This window comes from Meriones unguiculatus, chromosome 6, assembly GCF_030254825.1.
Source record: "Meriones unguiculatus strain TT.TT164.6M chromosome 6, Bangor_MerUng_6.1, whole genome shotgun sequence".
Taxonomy (NCBI): domain Eukaryota; kingdom Metazoa; phylum Chordata; class Mammalia; order Rodentia; family Muridae; genus Meriones; species Meriones unguiculatus.
The window spans coordinates 95,160,464-95,176,054 of record NC_083354.1 but is presented as its reverse complement, the minus strand read 5'-3'; the positions used below and the strand labels follow the sequence as shown (position 1 = coordinate 95,176,054).

At 39.9% G+C, this 15,591-nt stretch overlaps 1 long non-coding RNA gene across 2 annotated transcripts in view; it reads left to right on the top strand.

The window, feature by feature from the left end:
* LOC110562186 (uncharacterized) overlaps window positions 1-15,591 on the top strand; it is a 102,835-nt gene that overhangs the window by 82,760 nt on the left and 4,484 nt on the right. The window contains exon 5 of one of the 2 annotated variants that reach the window (XR_009592435.1): window positions 11,526-11,585. This is a non-coding gene — a long non-coding RNA (uncharacterized LOC110562186). Of the gene's footprint in view, window positions 1-4,246; window positions 4,803-11,525; window positions 11,586-15,591 lie in introns of those variants that run through there. The other variant, XR_009592436.1, reaches the window with a different exon arrangement.

The following is a 15,591-nucleotide window of genomic DNA, read 5'->3' as shown; positions in this document are numbered from 1 at the left end:
GTGGGACATAACAACAGATACTGAAGAAATCATGTCATAATAGCCAAAATCTGGAAACAACCCAGATGTCACTCAACTGAGGAATGGATACAGAAATTGTGGTTCATTTACATAATGGAATACTACTCAGCAACTAAAAACAAGGAACTCATGAAATTTGCAGGCAAATTGTGGGAACTAGAAAAATTATCCTGAGTAAGGTATCCAGAAACAGAAAGACACATATGGTATATACTCACTCACTAATAAGTGGATATTAGACATAGAATAATCATAGTAAAATCTGTATACATAAAGAAGTTAAGCAAGAAGGAGGACACTCAGAAAGGCAAATGGGATGGACATCAGAAGAAGGAAAAACAGAGAACAGGACAGGAGCCTACCACAGAGGGCCTCTGAAAGACTCTACCCAGCAGGTTATCAAAACAGATATTGAGACTCATAGCTAAACTTTGGGTAGAGTACAGGGAATATTATGAAAAAAGGGGGAGACAGAAAAACCTGGAGAGGACAGGAGCTCCACTAGGAGAGCAACAGAACCAAAACTCTGGGCACAGGGGTTTTTCTGAGACTGATACTCCAACCAAGGACCACGTGTGGAGATCACCTAGAACCCTTGCACAGATGTAACCCATGCAGTCAGTGTCCAAGTGGGTTCCCTAGTAATGGGAACAGGGGCTGTCTCTGATATGAACTCAGTGGCTGACTCTTTGATCACCTCCCCCTCAGGGGGGTGCAGCCTTACCAGGCCACAGAGGAAGACAATACAGCCACTCCTGATGAGACCCAAAAGGGGAGGGTCAGATGGAAGGGGAGGAGTACCTCCCCTATCAGTGGACTGGGGACAGGGCATAGGAGAAGAAGAGGGAGGGAGGGCAGGATTGGGAGGGGATGAGGAAGAGGGCTACAGCTGGAATACAAAGTGAATACATTGTAATTAATAAAAACAAATAAAATTAAAAAACCTGTACTCTACAAAATAGGAAATTCTAAAAGAAATGGATAATTTTCTTGATAGATCCCACTTACCAAAGTTAAGTCAAGATCAGATAAATAACTTAAATAGACCTATAACCCCTAGGGAAATAGAAGCAGTCATTAAAAGTGTCCCAAAGGGGGGAAAAACCCTAGACAGCAAATTTATATTATGGGGGCACATTTTCACTGATACTGAAAACTACAAAGATTCAACGAAGAAAGAGAATTACAGACCAATTTCCCTTAGAAACACAGATGCAAAAATACTCAACAAAATACTTGCAAATTGAATCCAAGAACATATTTAAAAATTTCATCCACCAGGATCAAGTGGACTTCATTCCAGGTGGAACTGGTATTGCAAGGCACATACGCACACATAAGAAAGAAAATGTACAGCAAGCCTATAGCCAGCATTAGCCTATCAATCAATCAGTCAATTAAATGGAGAGAAACTCAAAGCAGTTCCACTAAAATCAGTAACAAGACAAGGCTGTTTACTCTCCTCATATCTATTCAATATTGTACTTGAAATTTTAGCTAGAGCAATAAGACAGCTGAAGGAGATCAAGGTGATATAAATCGGAAAGGCAGAAGTCAATATGTCTTTGTTTGCAGATGATATGATAGTATACATAAGCAACAACAAAAATTCTATCAGGGAACTTCAACAGCTGATACACACCTTCAGTGATGTGGCTGGTTACAAAATTAACTTAAAAAATTTATTAGACCTCCTATATATAAATGACAAATTGACTGAGAAAGAAATCACGGAAAAAACACCCTTCACAATAGCCACAAGCAATGTAAAATAACATGGGGTAACCCTAAGAAGGTTTATTAAGAAAGACCTTATGAAAGTTCTGTATGATAGAACTTCAAATCTTTGAAGAAAGAAATTGAAGAAGATATGAGAAGATGGAAAGATCTCTCATGCTCATGGATGAGTAGAGTTAACATAGTGAAAATAGCCATCCTAACAAAAGCAATCTACAGATTCAATGCAATCCCATCAAAATTCCAACACAATTCTTTACACACCTTGAATGAACAATTTTCAATTTCATAACAAAAAACAAAACAATTCAGGATAGCTGAAACAATCCTAAACAATAAAATAACTTGTGGAGGTTTCTCCATCCCAGATTTTAAGCTTTACTACAGAACGATAATAATAAAAACTCCATGGTATTGGGTTAAAAACATTAAGGATGATTAACGGAATCAAATAAAAAACCCAGATATAAATCCACATACTTGTGGACACCTGATTTTTTATGAAGCCAGAAAAACACAATGAATAAAAGAGACCCTCTTTATAAAATGGTGATGCTCTCACTGGATGCCTGCATATAAAATAATGCAAACAGGTCCATATTTACCACCTTGCATAAAACTCAAGTCCAAGTCGATGAAGGAGCTCAACATTAAACTGGACCCACTGAGCCTGATAGAGAAAGTAAGGAGTAACCTTGAATGCATTGGTACAGGAGACAACTTTCTAAACAGATCACCAATAGCATAGGCAGAAGAGCGACAATAAATGGGACCTCATAAAACTGAAAAGCTTCTGTAAGGCAAAGGACACCATAAATTGGACAAAATGGAAAATATTTTAACTAACTCCATATCTGATAGAGGGCTAATATCCTAAATATATATAGAACTCAACAAACTTGGTTTCAACAAACCAAACAATCTAATTAAAAAAACTGGTGCAAATCTAAAGAGAGATTTCTCAACAGAGGAATCTCGCATGGCCAAGAAGCACTTAAATGTTCAACATCCTTAGCCATCGGGGAAATGAAAATCAAAACTACTTTGAGATTTCATCAAACACCTACCAGAGCAGGTAAGATCAATAACACAAGTGACAGCACATGCTGGCAGGATGTGGAGCACATGAAACACTCATTCATTGCTCGAGGGAGTACAAAATTGTATAACTATTATGACATCAGTATAGTAGTTCCTCAGAAAACCAGAAATCAATCTCTCTCAAGACCCAGCTATACTGCTCTTGGTCATATACCTAAAAGACACTCCATCCTACCAGAAGAACACTTGCTAACTGTATTCATAGCAGCTTTATTCATAACAGCCAGAAACTAGAAACAACCTGTATGTCCTTCAACCAAAGATAGATAAAGAAAATGTGATATAATTACACAATGGAATATTACTTAGCTGTTAGAGAAAAGTGAAATTTTGAAATTTTCAGGCAGATATATGAAACTAGAAAAAAAATCCTCCTGATTGAAGCAAACCTAGACCCAGCAATATAAACATTATATGTACTCAATTATAAGTAGATATTAGCTGTTAATTAAAGGATAATCGTGCTACAATCCACAGACTTGAAGAAGCTAAGTAACAAGGAGGGCTCTAGGGGGAAGGCTTTGATCCCCCTGGGAAGGGGGAAACAGAATATTTTTTCAGTTGGACTTAGGGCAGGTGGGGTTGGGAACAGGAGGGTATCAGGTGGGAGAGAGAGGGATCAGGGAGAGAGTACATGGAGAAAGGACTGGACTAAGAGGGCACTTAGTGGATGGTATGGAAACCTAGTAGAGTGGAGATTTCCTGGAATCTGATGATGACACTAGGAAGAACTAGTAATGGAGGACATGGAGCATGAATCTTCCATCTTCAGTAACCTAGCAAGGCTCCCAGTTGTAGGATCTGGCCCCTAATCCAGCCATAAAACCTTCTAATCACACCCATCTGGCCTGCAATGTGTATTGGGGCAGTGGTGACTCAGAATTCTTGAGAGTTGCCAACCAATGACTGGTCTAACTTGAGGCCCATACCAGGAGAGGGAGTGCATGCCTGATAGTGCTTGGATGGCCAGGATCTGGACTCTGGATGGTGCAGAGACCCATTTATTAAATGTTGATCTTAGTGCCTGAGCTGTTGGTGTCAATGAAAAGAACTTCTGAAGGTATCACCATCCCTGATTTCAAGGTATTACAAAGTAATAGTAATAAAAACTGGATGGTCTTAGCATAAAAATAGACAGGTTGATCAATGGAATTGAATCAAGCATGGAGACCTCCTAGTCAGGCAGGACTTCTAGTGGAGGGAGGGGAACACCAACCAACCCATAAAAACTGCATCCCAAACTTACTCTGCCTATAAGACATGCAGGGATAAAGATAGAGCAGAGGTTGAGGCAATGTCCAACCACTGTGTGGCCCATTTGAGATCCATGTCATGGGAGAGAGCCAACTCCTGATATTATTATTAATGCACTCTGCTATTCTTACAGATGGGAGCCTAGCCTACCTGTCCTTTGAGAGACTCCACCTAGCAACAGATGGAAACAGATGCTGAGACTCACACCAAACCTTAGGTGGAGCACAGGGAGTCCTGTGGAAGTGTGTGTGTGTGTGTGTGTGTGTGTGTATAGAAGGACTGGGGAGAGGCAAGAACTCCACAAGAAGACCAACAGAGTCAACTAAACCAGGCTTCAGAGACTGAAGCACCAAACAAAGAGCATACATGGACTGGACCTAGATGCTGACACAGATGTAACTTTTGGACAGCTTGGTCTTCATGTGGGTCCCTTTGCAAGTAGAGTGGGGGTTGTCTCTGACATGGATTATATTGGCTGCTTTTGCATAATTTCTCCCTATCTGGGATGCCTTGTCTGGCCCCAGTGGAAGAGGATATACTGATGTAGCTTGATGTGCCAGGGTGGGTTAATATGAGGGGGGAGCTCTCCTTTTCTGAGAAGGGGAAGAAGGGGAAAGGGGAAAGAGGATGAAAGGGTAGGTCCTGGAGGAGAAGTGGGAGGGGACTTTAATTGGGATGTAAAGTGAAAAAATAAAAACACTAATTTAAAGAGTCAATGAAATGATTCCTAATGATAGTCTACTATACTCATAGATTGTTGTCTAGCCCAGTTGTCACCAGAGACACTTGCTCTGATAGCTGATGGGAGCAGATGCAGAGACCCTCAGCTTGGGAAACCCTGTGGAAGAAGAGGAGGAAGGATTGTAGAAGCCATAGGGATAGAGGACACCAGAAGAACACTGTCTGCAGACTCAACTAAACAGGAATCAGATAGGGGCTGACAGAGACTGAAGCTGAATTCACAGAGCCTTCATGAGTCTGCACTACATCCCGTTCATGCATGCTGTGGTTGTTCAGCTTGGAGTGCTTATGGGACCCCTAACAGTGTCACTGGGATGTGTCTGACTTTTTGCCTGCTTCCAGGAAAGACCCAGAGTTCTCCTTCCCCTGCCTTGCTTCTCCTTTCAGTCTTTCTTTCTAGTTCACGACCATTTCTTTGTGACTCCCCATCAACCTGCAGCTCCCTACCAGGTAATGCATAGCTACTATATTTGAATGGAATTCCGAGACACCCCCACCACCATAGTTGGCTAGGGGCCCAGAGTGGACAAAAACCAAAGGATGGAACATACACCCAGCAAAGACAAGACCAAATATCTGTACCAAGAAACACTTCAAACATCGTATTTTCAGCTGCCTAATTCTTAGTCCAAAAATCACAAACATGAACAACCAGAAAAATATGTCTCTTCCAGAAGTCAGCAACTCTGTTATAATAGGCCCTGAGAAAATTAGTTGGAGTACAGGATAAAGACTTCAAAACAGTAATTCTGAATATTTGCAAAGCTCTTAAGGGGGATATGAAAAAAACGCCTTAATGAAGATCATGAACACACAAACAGTTAAATGAAATAGTGAAAACAATTCAAGATAGGAAGGAGAATTTAGCAGATAAAGGATCACTAGAGAAATCTAAATCTGAAAAGTGGAAACAAAAACCACTGAGGTGAGCCTCATCAACATATTAAAAAATAGGGGAGAGAAGATCTCAAGTCTCAAGATAAGGCAGAACAAATGGATGCACCAGTAAAAAAAAAAGATAGTGCTAAACCTAAAAATGTCCAGGGATAAAACATCTTGGAATCTGGGACACTATCAAAAAGACAAATCTATGCATAATAGATATATGTAGAGAAAAAAACCCAGGTCAAAGCACAGAATATTTTTAAATAAAATTATAGTAGATTTTCCCCATATAAAGAAGGTGATGCTATCAAAACGCAAAAGGCAAACAGAACACCAGGCAGAGAGGAAAAGAGTAGATAATCTCCACCACACATAATAATCAAGATGCTAAATATTCAGAACAAACAAGGGATATTAAAAGCTGAATGGGACAACAGCAAAGTCACATACAAAGGCAAGCCTCTTAGAATAACACCTGATTTTTTTCTTTAAAAAATATTTATTTAGTCACTTGACATCACAGCCCCTCCCTCCTTTCTCCTCTATCCCCTCTTCCCTACTCCTTAGAAAAGGGGAGCCTCCCACCTACCAACCTTCCCCAGGACATCAAGTTACATCAGGACTGAGCACATCCTATTCCTATTCCCTTGTGGCCTGGCAAAGCACAGCAGGCAACAGAGTCCATGTCAGAGACAGCTCCCACTCCCCTTACTAGAACCCAGAGCAAGCCTGAGCTGCCCATTGGCTACATCTGTTTAGGGAGACCTAGGTCCAGTCCATACATGGTCCTTGGTTTTGGCTTCATTCTTCTCAAGCCTCTCTGGGCCCTGGCTTTCTTGGTTGTCTTGTGGCGTTCCTGTCCTCTCCAGGTCCTTCTATCCTTTCCCCCACTGTTTTTTACTAGATTCCCTATGATTCATCCAATATTTGCCTGTAAGTCTCAGAATCTATTTTGATCTGCTACTGGGTGGAGCCTCTCAGTGGAGCTATGCTAGGCTCCCATTTCAAGCATAGCAAAGTATAATTAATAGTGTCAGGGTTGCCTTTTTTCTATGGGGTGGGTCTCAAGTTGTGCCAGGCATTGTTTGCATGTTACCTAAGTCTCTGCTCTATCTTTATCCCTTCATATTTTGTAGGTGGGGTAAATTTTGGGTCTAACTTTTTCTGGGTGGATTGGTGTTTCCCTTCCTTCACTAGAAGTCCTGTCTATTTAGACAGTGTCCTCTTCAGTCTTCATGACTAAAAGTTCCAACTAGAGTCACCCCATATTCTCCCAGAAGACTACCCTGTCTTAGGTCTCCAGCTTGTCACAGCTGCTTCCACCCATGGTTTCTCTTTTCTCTGCAGGTCCTCTGCCTTCTCACCCCGGCTCTCTCCAGGCCTGATCTCCATCCCCATTTCTCTCTGCTCTTCCTCTCCTACCTTGTTCCCTCTCTACAACCTCTTCTTCTGTCTATTCTATTTTCCCTTCTGATTGGATTTAAGCATCCCCCCTCATGTCCTTCTTGTTACCTAACTTCTTTGGGTCTTTGGGTCTGTGAGTTGTAGTGTGTTTGTTCTATAGTATGTTGCTAAAATCCACTTATAAGTGAGTACATATCATGTGTTTGTTTCTGAGTCTGTGTTACCTCACTCAGGATGGTCAGTATCCCTTCTATATACAAATGATAAACAGGCTGAGAAAGAAATTAAGGAAAATACACCCTTCACAATAAAGAAAGCACAAACTGAGGAAATCCTGGAGAGAGAGAAATTAGAGAAGAAAAGAGGAACAAGAGAGGTAAGTATGGCCAACAAAATATAAGAGATGGAGAAAAGAATCTCAGGTGTAGAAGGTATAATGGAAGAAACTAAGTGATCCATCAAAGAAAATGTTAAATCTAAAAAAATTCCTGCCTCAACACCTCTAAGAAATCAAGGACACCATGAAAAGATGAAACCTAAGAATAATAGGAATAGAAGAAAGAAAAGATTCTGGGCTCCAAGTCCCAGAAAATACTTTTAACAAAATCATAAAAGAAAATTTTCTCAAACTATAAGCCATACAAGCATAAAAGCATGCAAGAGGTCTGCAGAACATCAAATAGATTAGACTGCCACATAATAATCAAAACACTAAATGTACAGCACAAGGAAGGCAGCAAGGGCTATTAGGCCAAGATAATGTATAATGGCAAACCAATCAGAATCACACCTGACTTTTTAGACTCTTTAAAAGCCAGAAGGGCCAGCAGATGTCTTGCAAACCCTATGAGAACACAGATGCCAATCTAGATTACTATACCCAGCAACACTTTCAATCTCCATAGACGGAAAAAAAAAGATATTCCATGACAGAACCAAATTTAAACAATATCTATGCACAAACCAAGCCCTACAAAAGATACTAGAAGGGAAACTCCCATCCAAAGAGGCTAACTGTACCCCAAAACACACAGGATATAAATAACTTCACAACAGCAAAATCAACAGTAGACAAGCCCACAAACACACTACCACAACTAATGTCAAAATAAAAGAAACTAACAGTCACTGGTCATTAATGTCTTTCAACATCAATGGTCTCTCCAATAAAAAGACATAGAATAATAGAATGGATACATAAACAGGACCCAACATTCTTCTGCACACAAAGAAACACACCTCAGCCACAAATATAGCCATTACCTGAGAGTAAAGGTCTGCAAGAAGGTTTTTCAAGCAAATGGACCCAAGAAGCAACTGGGAGTAGCTATTCTACTATCTAATAAAATAGACTTTCGACCAAAATTAATCAGAAGTGATGAGAAAGGACAATTTATACTCATCAAAGGAAAATTCAACCAAGATGACATCTCAATTATGACATGTATGCCCCCAATACAAGGGAATCCACATTTGTAAAAGAAACATTAATAAAGTTTAAACCATGCATTGATCCCCACGCATTAATATTTGGAGACTTTAACATTCCACTCTCATCAAAGGACAAATCAATGAAACAGAAACTAAACCAAGAAATAATGACACTAACAGATATCATGGATCAAATGGGCCTAACATACATCTAAAGAACTTTACACCCAAACATACACACACACACAAAAAAATCTCTTCTTCTTAGCACCTCATAGAACCTTCTCCAAAATTGGCCATAGAGTAGAGCACAAAGCAAGTCTCAACAGATACAAACCGTCATGAACTAAAGCTGGACCTCAGCAACAACAGAAATAACAAAAAGCCTACACACACGGAAAGTAAAGAACTCTCGATGACAACTGGGTCAGGAAAGAAATAAAGAATAAAGAATTCAATGAAAATGAAGGCACAACTTAAGCAAACTTATTGGACACAATGACAGCAGTACTAAGAGGAAAGTTCATAGCACTAAATGCCTTCATAAAAAATTTTGAGACATCTCATCTCATACAAGCAACATAACAGCACACCTTAAAACACTAGAAAAAAAAAGCAGACACACCCAGGAGGAGTAGACAGCTGGAAATAATCAAACTCAGAGCTGAAATAAATAAATTAGAAATAAAACAATTCAAAGAATCAACAAAACCAGGAACTGGTTCTTTGAGAAAATCAACAAGATAGGCAAATTCTTAGCCAAACTAACTAAAAGGCAGAGAGACACTATTCAAATCAACAAAATCAGAAATGAAAAGAGGCCATAATGACAGACACTGAGGAAATCCAAAGAATCATTAGGTCCTACTTCAAAAGCCTATATACAACGAAATTTGAAAATCTAAATGAAATAGACAATTTTCTTGATAGATTCCATTTACAAAAGTTGAATCAAGATCAGGTAAATAATTTAAATAATCCTATATCCCCTAAGGAAATAGAAGTTGTTACCAAAAATCTGCTACCCCGCCCACCCCCCCCCCAAAAGCACAAGGTCAGATGGTTTCAGCACATCCAAAGAAGAGTTAATTCCAATACTCTTCAAACTATTCCACAAAATAGAAACAGAAGAAACATTACCAAACCCATTCCATGAGGCCACAGTTACCTTGATACCTAAATTACACAAAGAAAGAGAATTTCAGACCAATCTCTCTTATGAACATTGATGCAAAAATATTCAATAAAATACTTGCAAAATGAATTCAAGAACACATCAAAGATATCAATCACCATGATCAGGTAGGCTTCTTCCCAGGCATGCAGGGGTGGTTAAATATATAAAAATACATTAATGCAATCCATTATGAATAAACTGTAAGAAAAAAAGCCACATGATCATCTCCTTAGATGCTGAAAAAGCAATTGTCAAAATCCAAAACCCATTCATTTTTAAAGTTTTGGAGAGATCAGGGATACAAGGCACATACCTAAACATAGTAAAGGCGAGATACAGCAAGCCTATAGCCAAGATTAAACTAAATGGAGAGAAACTTAAATCAATTCTACTGAAATCAGGGACAAGGCAAGGCTGCCTGCTCTCTCCATACTGAAGTCCTAGCTAGAGCAATAAGACAACTAAGGTAGATAAAGGGGATACAAACAAAAAAGGAAGAAGTCAAAGAATCACTATTCCCAGAGATAGGATAGTATATATGAATTCCACCGGAGAACTCCTACAGGTGTAAAACAACTTCAACAAAATGGCTGGATACAAAATTAACTGTTTTTGTATTTTATTTTTATTTTTTATTACAGTTTATTCACTTTCTATCCCAGCTGTAGCCCCCTCCCATCTCCTCCCAATCCCACTCTCCCTCCCTCTTTTTCTCCTATGCCCCTCCCCCAGTCCAATGATAGAGGAGGTCCTCCTCCCCTTCCATCTGACCCTAGTCTTTCAGGTCTCATCAGGACTGATTTCTTTGTCTTCCTATGTGGACTAGTAAGGCTGCTTCCCCCTCAGGGGGAGGTGATCAAAGAGCCAGCCCATGAGTTCATGTCAGAGATAGTCCCTGTTCCTATTATTTGGGAACCCTCTTGGACACTGAGCTGCCATGGGCTACTTTTGTGCAGGCATTCTAAGTTATCTCCATGCATAGTCCTTGTTTGGAGTATCAGTCTCAGAAAAGACCCCGCCCAGCTTTTTTGGTTCTGTTGCTCTCTTTGTGAAGCTCCTGTTCCCTCTAGGTCTTTCTATCTTCCCCTTCTTTCATAAGATTTCCTGCACTCTGCAAAAAGTTTGGCTATGAATCTCAGCATATGCTTTGTTATCCTGCTGGGTAGAGTCTTTCAGAGGCCCTCTGTGATAGATTTGTATGAAAAAAACTTTCAGTCTCTGAAGAAAGAAATAGTAGAAGATATCAGAAGATGGAAAGATCTCCCATGCTCATGGCTTGGCAGGATTAACATAGTAAAAATGGCTATTTTACCAAAAGCAATCTATAGATTCAATGCAATTCCCATAAAATTACCAACACAAAGAGGAGGCAGAAACATTATAAGAGCCAGAGGTAGTAGATGAGTCCAAGGAAACAGCATCTTCCAGACATAACAGAACTAATTCCCATAAGGACTCATAGAGACTATGGCAGCATGCACGAGACCTGCCCACACTCTAGCCAGACATATTTTCAGAACTGGGAACGGTAGGTGAGCACAACTCCCGCTCACAACGAAAAAGCTGTCTGAAATTGATACTTTATGGGAAAGATAAATAATTTTTCTTCAATGGAATGTCTCTGGGTGTGCACCTATATTCCAGGTCAGTCTCTAAGCCCAGGAAGTTGGCCAACACACAACAAATTTTAAAAATTTTTGTATTTGTATGGACTTTTGGTACTGCTTTGATCTTCAGTCTTATTGGTTTTTTTTTTTGTTTGTTTGTTTTTTAGATTTTAGAGATGATTGATAGATGATATGCCAGTGTACATGCTGGGGAAAAGAAACATGAGGTGAGTTTCATGAGGCTTGGATGTGGAAGAAGTTGGGGGTAGGAAGAATATGATCAAATATATATGAGCAAAAAATTAAAAAATAAGAATAGACTATGGTGTATGCTCAACCTGGAGTTCTGTGTAGTCAAACAAACAGAACCCAACAACAACCACAGCAAAGGATACCACACAATAAACATTTACTATTGAGTCAAGATTAATATAAGCGAGTGGTTCTCAACCTGTGGGTTGTCACCCTTTTGGGAGTCAAATGACTTTTTTTCACAAGAGTTGCATATCAGATATTTACATTAAGGTAAATAACAATAACAAAATTACAGTTATTGAGTGGCAACAAAAATAATTTTATGGTTGGGGTCATCACAACACAGGGTTGCAGCATTAGGAAGGCTGAGAACCACTGGACTGTGCAGTAATCTTTAGGTAAAAAAAAATACATTTTAGGTAAAAAAAAAAATTAAGGTAGAGAAAAGTGTGTGCTATGACATCAGTACCCAAAGGCACCAAGACTGGGAACTGTGTGTGGCAGGCATGTACAATTAGCCTCTTTGAGCTGTGTATTACTGTAGCACATGGATATGGAATGACCCTTAATACAACTTCCATCTCTCAAAGTTCTGGATGCCAGAGGCTCAAAACCTGCTAGGGGCATGTTCCCTTAGGAGGGCCAAGTGGAAGAACCTAAGTAGCCTCTTCCTGGTGTTTGCTGGTTGCTGCCTGGCTTTGGTGCTTCTTAGACTGTAGTTATACCACACCAATGTCTGCCTCCATATTAATGTGATTTTCTTAACTGTGTGTGTCTGGCTCTAAGCCCTTCTCTCTTGACTTATAGAGTCACCATTCACTACCCTGTATCATAGCTACACTTGGTTATACCTGCAAAAGAACAGTTTCCAGCATATCTTTTAAGGAATATTATTCAATCCTTAACAGAGGCTACAAAAACATACATATGTAAGAGAGAGTTTTGTTTTTTAGAGTAAATATTATTTTAAAGTTGAACCATGTAAATATTTATATATCAGATAAAATTAAATATAAGGTAAAATTAAAGTGAAATAAAGTATAGAATATTGAGTATGTGGCATACTATGAAGAGGCTGTTTTATTTATTTTTTTGTATTCTTTTAATTTTTATTTTTTTAATATTAGTTACAGTTTGTTAACTTTGTATCCCTGCTGTATCCTATTCCCTCTTTCTTTCCCAATCCCACCCTCCCACTCTCATCTCCCTGCTCCTTTCCAAGTCCACTGATAAGGGAAAACCTCCCCCCCCCACACACACATCTGATACTGGTTTATCATGTGTCTTCAGGACTGCTGCAAAATCCTCCTCTATGGCCTAGCAAGGCTGCTCCTCCCTGGGGGCAGGGGAGTGTAAAAGAGCCCACCATTGAGTTAATTTTTTGCTTTATTTTTAAATTTCATTTTATTTTCTATTCGCATATGAAAGGACAGGTTTTCTTATGGCATTTTAATAATACATAAAACTATTTTTATGATTTCAAAGGAGGCTTCTTTAGCCATGTTTTTCTAGTGAGATACATTTTAAAGAAAACAGAATGGAAACTGTTTTCAGTAATTATGTAGTAGGTGGTAGTGATGGCATAATTATTTTAAGACTGTTCAATGTGTACTTTTTAGATGAAGCAAGTAAGTTAATGTGTATATGAATGGACAGAAGACATCATCACCATGAGGGCAGGTTACACTAGGTCACAAAGCTTAGAGGTAAGATGCTCAACCCTCACTTAGAAAGGCAAATGGGAAGGACGTTGGGAGAGGGAGAGGGAGAGGGCGGGGAACAGGACAGGAGCCTACCACAGAGGACCTATGAAAGAATCTACCCAGCAGGGTATTAAAGCAGATGCTGAGACTCATAGCCTAACTTTTGGCAGAGTGCAGGGTATCTTATGAAAGAAAGGGGAGGTAGGAAGATGTGGAGGAGACAGGAGCTCCACAAGGAGAACAACAGAACCAAAAAGTTTGGACAAAGGTGTCTTTTCTGAGACTCATGCTCCAACTAGGGACCATGTATACAGATAACCTAGAACTCCTGCACAGATGTGGCCCATGGTAGCTTGGTCTCCAAGTGGGTTCCCAGGTGATGAGAGCAGGGACTGTCTCTGACATGGACTCAGTGGCTGGCTCTTTGATCACCTCCTCTTGATGGGAGAGCAGCCTTAACAGGCCACAGAGGAAGACAATGCAGCCAGTCCTGATGAGACCTGATAAGCTGGTCAGAGAGAAGGGGAGGAAGACCTTCCCTATCAGTGGACTTGGGGAGGGGCATGGGAAGAACTTAGGCAGGTTGGGATTGGGAGGGAGGGAGGGAGGGAAGAAGGGAGGGGCTATAGTTGGGATACAAAGTGAATAAACTGTAATTATTAAAAAATAAATTAATTTTTAAAAAGTCAAGGAAATAATTGCCAATGAAGAAGCAATCAGCAAAGGTGACGTTCTAGCCATCTTCTGTAGGACTGTTTTCTTCCTGAGAAGCAGGAGCCCTCAGAGAAGTGAGAATCACTAGCAGGGATGCTATTGCATCCCATGATACTGCAGAGCTTGGACCTATTGGAGGCTACAAAAAGGGGGCCATCTTTCAGAGCCCTCTATGCTGGCTACTGTCCAGTTTCCTGTTTTCTCCCTCTTCTGGTATCTATCCGGTTTGCCTCTCTGAATGAGGATGGAACATCTTATCCAGGGTCCTGCTTCTTGCTTAGCTTTTTTTAGGTGGACAGATTTTAGTGCATTTATTATATTATATATCTAATATCCACCTATAAGTGAGTATACACCATGTGTGTCTTTCTGTTTCCGGGATACCTCATTCAGGATGATCTTTTCTAGTTCTCACCATTTACCTGCAAATTTCATGATTTCCTTGTTTTTAATTGCTAAATAGTATTCCATTGTGTAAGTGTACCACAATTTCTGTATCCATTCCCCAATTGAGGGGCATCTGGGTTGTTTCCATATTCTGGCGATTATGAATAAAGGTGCTATGAACATGGTTGAGCAAACATACTTGCTCTATACATGAGCATATTTTGGATATATGCCTAGGAGTGGAATAGCTGGATCTTGAGGAAATACTATTCCTTATTTTCTGAGAGAGTGCTAGATTGATTTCCAGAGTGAAGGGAATCTTATGAATGAAAGGGATGATGAAAGACCTGGAAGGGACAGGAACTCCACAAGGAGAACAACAGAACCAAAAAACTGGGCACAAGGGTCTTTTCTGAGACTGATACTCCAACCATGGACCACGTATGGAGATAACCTAGAACCCCTGAACAAATGTAGCCCATGGCAGCTCAGTCTCCAAGTGGGTTCCCTGGTAAGGGGAACAGGTAGGAGGCTACAGCTGGGATACAAAGTGAATAAATTGAAATAATAATAATAATAAAAGGCAGCCTCAGCATGCCCCTACTAGAAAACAATGGAGCAATTTGAGACCGTTGAGGATAGTAGTAGTGAAAGAAAGCTTTTTCAAGTATGATTAAATTTATAACTTAAAAGGCAGTCAAAGCAAAAACATCATCAATGATTACCTATAGAGAATGTTAGGAAATTGTTGTATTTGGTTATTAATATTTACTATTGATATATCTTTTACTGAAGCTGCGGTTAATCCTAAATATCTGTATAATGAAATCACTATTCAGAGACTAGGATTTATTTAGTTAACCTAGAGCACAATGCTGGGCAATAGTTACTCCATCCTAAACCTCCAAGCCTGCGTAGTTTCCTACGATTCAGATTCACCCATTATACTTGCTTTTAGTCATATCTTAGGTCCGGGTCATTTCTCCTCATTGTTCTAAGACTCTCTCCAGCTTCTCCTCTTCCAGATTCTGCTCCTCTCCTCCCTCCTACTCCTTCCTCTCCTCCTGCTTTCTTCCTGTCCTCCCACTCTGAACCAGGATGTCCCACCCTTTCCTCTCCATTGGTCAACATTGTGGCTGTTTGTTTTAATTGACAGTTTATCGAGCAAATGGTG